Source organism: Xenopus laevis, chromosome 2L (genome assembly GCF_017654675.1).
Source record: "Xenopus laevis strain J_2021 chromosome 2L, Xenopus_laevis_v10.1, whole genome shotgun sequence".
NCBI classification, from domain to species: Eukaryota; Metazoa; Chordata; class Amphibia; order Anura; family Pipidae; genus Xenopus; species Xenopus laevis.
In genome coordinates, this window is record NC_054373.1 from 125,110,972 (window position 1) to 125,116,971 (window position 6,000).

Genomic DNA, 6,000 nt, shown 5'->3' on the forward strand with positions numbered 1-6,000 from the left:
ATGAAAACCCAGCATCCATACATACACCCCTCTCTACTTTTAATTAAATTCTATATACCCATACCTATACTAACTATAGAGCTTAGTATCACAATAGACTTTGATATTATGTCTGTCCAAAATATGTTATGGTACAAGTCTCTCAGATTTTATTTATTGCGTATGTCTTATTAAAGATCTATTCACCTCACTGCACATAGCAACAAATTAGTGCAGTGCAATGCCGAACTCCCAGTAGTCATTACATTTGCTGAAATGCATCATTAAGTAAGGCATTAGAGTGCAAAGGCCTCTACGTATCATTTAAAAGCAGCTCAGCTGCACTGCTAATTTAAGAGTTTCTAAAAATTTAAATCAGGGAATTACATGATGGATTTTGAGTTGTTTCCAGTCCTATTTTATAATTCAGTGCTTTGTTTTAATAAAATTAACTACATTTCACGCAGCATCTTGAGACATTATGGCGTCCCTTTACTAAAGGGCTGTAAGAATATGCGCATAAATTATAGATACAATATTCGCCAAATATGTTATAGCCAGTTTAATAACTTGCGTTAAATATTAAGTTGTGAATTATATTGTGTATTAATATGTGAATGCATGTTATCACATCTGCTGAAAATAACGCTACGCACACATTAATGCCGGGTCTACTAAATAGCGAACTGTGCAAAAGACAAAATTTACGCAAGAATATTCACCAAATTTTTCCGCCACCTATGTAGTGGTATAAAAGTATTTTTTTACCAGAAAATTCTCAAGGGGCAGGAAATATTCCATAACACCTTTTTTGTACCCATCATTCTTTCCTGTTCCTGTTGCCATTGCTGACAGGAGAAGAGAGAGAAGTGATGTTGTGGTTTCTGCTATTGTCTGCTGTTACAGCAGCATTTTCAGCTCAGAGGGGAATAATTGTACGATGAAATCCTTCGAATCTAACTATTCGAACGATTTAATCGATCGATCGAACGATTTTACTTTAACTTTTAAAAACGTAGCCAAATGTTGGCTATAGGTTCTAGGAGGTCCCCATAGGCTAACATAGCAATTCAGCAGGTTTAAGGTGGCGAAGTGTCGAAGTCGAACTTTTTTAAAGAGACAGTACTTCGATTTTCAAAGTCAAACTTTTTTTTACTTCGAAACAAAGTCGAAGTCGAATTTAGGCCTATTCGATGGTCGAATTACCCAAAAATGAGTTCGAAATTCGAAGTTTTTAAATTCGAAAATTCACTTCGACCCTAAGTAAATGTGTACCTAAAGCTAAACACAATACTCTTGATTTTGTGTAGAGGTTTGCAAAATCATTTTAGTGCCACCACATTTAGTGCCATAACAGTTCAATTCTCATTTATATGATTTACTTACAGACTGCAAACAATACATTACCATTGTCAACTCCTCCCACAGCACAAATGACAGCTGTGAGGCTAGTAGTGGTGCTTAATCATCCCTTCCAGACATCTTAGATGTAATTTACTCTAGGACCACCACCTGTTCACTCTCTAAGCTGATTGCTATTTCCTATTTTGATTTTTTAAAACTGAGCAAATTTGCAACATTAAAGACTGAACTCAAGACTGAACTATGCAAACACAAGTGAAAATAAAGCCTGTTCAAGTTTAAACTCTGTTACAAAGAATATATTAGGAACCCTCAATTGAAATGTTACCATAAGATATTTACATACTGTATGTTTTTGTGTATAAGAATATGTACATATGTTTCTGCAGAAAGTCTATTACGAATAGTGTCATTGTAGTTTGCAAATGGTTGTTGCAGTAGATTTCCTAACTCTCTTTTGTATTTTTGAAGCTTTGCGTCTTGTGTACTTTGAATATACTGTAGTTTTGGACTGAATAGTGACAGATGAGCTGGATTACTCCTAAACTGTGTAGGAGTGCAATTTATTCTTCTTTACTTTCTAATAACTGTTCATGCATTGAGGCAGGCATTTGACTGCAAATTTATCAGTTTTAAAAAAAAGACTCACAGAGGATAAAACCATGGTATAGGGTTATGTACTGCTTTTTCTTTTCAACTATACAGCCCCCAGTCTTAGAAATGAATGTGGTTCCCAAACCATGACTCTTACTAGAGTGAAATTCCGCCACTTTCCACTCATTTCTATGGGATTTTTAAAGGCGTATTTATCAAAGGGTGAACTTTCACTTCACCCATTGATAAATATGCATTTCAAAATCCCTTAGAAATGAATTGTGAGCTCCGAAATTTCACTCTAGTGGCGGAACTTCACTCTTTGATAAATTTACCCCTATATCTATGGATGTTACTTTGGAATAAAATGTTGTATTATAAATATAGTTTTATTAGTTCCTTAAATTTCCTCAAAGTGTTTGTGCGGCCTACATAATATATATAATGTATTTGTAACCCTCATTGGCCATGTATTTCTTATTTAATCTGAGTGTCTGGTTTGACATGTTTGTTTTAGAATTATCATATGCAGTATAATGGCCAGCCAGATTGTTTAAAAATTAACACAAGGGGGCTCATTTATAAACACTGGGCAATTTGCACCTGAGCAGTAACCCATAGCAACCAATCAGTGATTAGCTGTTTTTCAGCCAGCTGCAGTTTGAACAGTAAAAGCAATCATCTGATTGGTTGCCATGGGTAACTACCCAGGTGCAAATTTGTCCAATGTTTAGGCTAGGAATACACGGCCGACATTGATGCGATCCGACGCTAGGCGACTAAACACACGCGTCAAGTTGGATGCAACCGGAACACGGTAAGTAAATATAACGCCGGATAGTGTCGCAATTGTGATCCAACTCGACACGCATCATTTGCATCCGGCAGTCGTGTTACCTTGTTCCTGTCGCATCCGACTTGACGCGTGCGTTTAGTTGCCCAGCTTCGGATCGCATCAATGTCGGCCGTGTAGTCCTAGCCTTATAAATGAAGTTTATACAGACAGAAGATGACAACCCCTTATATTTTCTGTGTTGGGGGAACAAGGAGAGGCCACATCACTACTGCAAAAAATTAAATTGCCCTCTTTGCATTAGAGGAGTTGAAATTCCGAATTAAAAATTAAGGGCCACCCCTAGTACCCACTGGGCACTGCCGCCTAAGGAAAGGATCTCAACATGGCAGCAGTGCCCCTGGGCAGCAGCACAGATTTGCGATTTTATGGTAAATAGTTTTTGTATTTATGATTGCCTCTGACATAGCAAAGTTACAAGTAATATATCAGTTGCTAGGATTTATCACCTGATACAGTGCTATGCAAGATTGTCCACAATATGGAACAATTATCTACTATTTCATGTTCTGTGGCTGTATAGTTGTAATACAATGATGTCTTACAAGAGGTCTGTAAAGCTTTTGGGCATGCTGCAGACCAAAAACTCTTATGTAGGGATACATAAGGCCCATAGGCCTCCAGTTGGACAACACTGAATAAATGTCTCAACAGTTTTGAAGGTTGGTGTTCAAGCCTACAGAGTTGAGTTAGTTGGAAATGTAAACAAATTAAATTTTAAACCCAAAATCTGTAACAGAAGATTGAAAGCAATGGGAAAAAAGACATTTCCGGTTTACTACTACAAAATACATTTGTAAAGCTGAAGTAATCATTCAGAGAAATGCCTATTAGCACTGTAGCCGCAGTTAGCCATTATATGGGTCAGAATGCTGTACAAAAATAAATACTTTTCCCATTTGATTTCCATTTTTTTTTCTACCAGCTTTCCAAAATTAAAGTTTAAAGCTTAACATTCGCCACTCCGGAAGCTCGGTAATCCAGGTGCATATTCTGAACTGGTACAAGTTGCTACATTAGTTGATGCATTTCTCAGCATCAATTATATAAACTGATAGTTTATGATGGTTTTGCTCCCCATAGTTAACTTTTCATAGGATGTAGAGATATGATATTTTGAGACCGTTTGTGTTTCTGAGTTATTTAGCTTTTTATTAAGCAGTTCTCCAGTTTGCAATTTCTGGTTGCTAGGATCTAAATTACCCTAGCAATTATTGATATGAATAAGAGACAATGAGTAGTAAAAAGTAGCAATAACAGTACATTTGTAGCCTGAAAACATCTGAAAACTGGAAAGAGTCAGAAGAAGGCAATAATGAAATAACTATAAACTGAAAACCAATTGAAAAGTTGCTTAGAATTTTTTTTTTTTTTTTCAATTCAGTTTTGCTTTTATTGAAAAATATATGCAAAAAGTATGCACATAAAATCATAAACAACAATAAGAGTAGGTAAAAGAATAAAAAATAAGATAAATAATAAGGTACAAGGTTACTGCGGAATCCCCAAAATTTGCCGGCTAGAACCAGAGATATTCAAATTACAATATTCATTACTTTTAAGCTTAGCTACATAACTGGTCCCCATCATTCTGCATTCTAAGAGGCACAGATGGGCTACATGGTGTGGGTGGACATGGAGATTTGGTAGACATTCCAAGGTTCTCAAATTTTGCTAATTTTTGTTTTTTTTACAGGATCCACTTCCGACAGTAACTCCATGTTTCGTCTCATATTCAACTGGGCATGAAGTTGTTGCTGCGTAGGAGTTGAAGGTTGTTTCCATGATCTGGCTATTAAAGTTATTGCCGTGTTGAAGATTTGAAATAGCATCCGTTTTTTTTCCTTTGTGATTCTCATTGGGTATATTTGTAATAAAGCTATTTGTGGAAGCTGTGGAACGTCCTGTTGAATTATGTCCTTGACATCTTCAAAAACCGTATTCCAAAATGGAACCACTTTTGCACATTGCCACCACATGTGGAGAACAGTACCCTGATGCCCACACCCCCTCCAGCAAGTAGTGGGATAGGTCCCCGAAAATTTAGCAATTCTAGTCGGTGTTAAGTACCATCTCGTTATTATTTTCGTGTGAGCTTCAATGTGGTTTGTGCAATGCGTCGCTCCTTTTGGGCTATTTATACTCTCATTCCATTGTGCTGGAGTAAATTGCGCTTGCAGGTCTTCCTCCCATTTCTCCATGTAAGACAATTTGCGTGTTTCATCTCTCTGGGTTAACATTTTATAGCAATCAGATAGAATCGCTTTACCTCCCCAATATTTCCCGCAGAGATTAGTTGCTTAGAATTTTCATGAAACTCTGTTTCTACTCAGCAGGGCCTGTTTATATAATATATATCTGGAACGGTCTAAATCCTAAGACGGACGAATGGCTAGTGTCAGAGGGTTGATAGTTGTCACCCCCGCCCTCTATGACGCCATAACGCTATATGGCCCAAGGCAGGATGGACTTTAAGGACTAATGGTCTACTGTGGACAATGGTCACTCATATAGCTTATACTAGGCCATACAAACAAAAGATCATCACTCTGTTACTTAAATTCCAGAGTGTCAGCATAACGCCAGTCTGTCTGATGGGGGCCCCTTACTGCTGAAGTGCTACTCAAATTACTGGAAATACCACAATGGCCTTGGTTAGCCGATAGCTGATTGCGAGGCTGTGGACCGTTGGAGCTAGGCACAGTATGTTACAACATTCCTTTGATAACATGTAAGACTAAGTAAATCATTTAGACATTAATTGTACAAGGAGGAGACAGACTATGTATGGTATTTCCGTGAAACCCTTGTCACACTTATTGTAAAAGCCTTCTGAAAGCTATATAATGCCTGGACCAAGAGGTGTGTCTTTGGTAAGTCCTTGGCTGACATTCTGTGTGTTACTCCAACAGCTTACCCAGACAAAACTGTTATGTTGTATTATGTAAGAATAAATTGCCTGACTATTTCTAAAGGTTTTCCTTTACTGAGTTTTGTCTTACACGAGGTCAAAATGGTACTACTAAAAATACCATCAGGCCAAAGGTGAAAAATGTATCAATGGTCAATTTAAAACAGTTTTCCAGTGTACTGTAGGTAACCCCCTCTCCAGAGCGACTTTAAAAAGACATAAGAAGGTGAGAAATTAAAATTCAATATTAAAAAAAAAAACAGTCACAAACAGGAAGCAATTGAAAAAATGTCTTTATTTC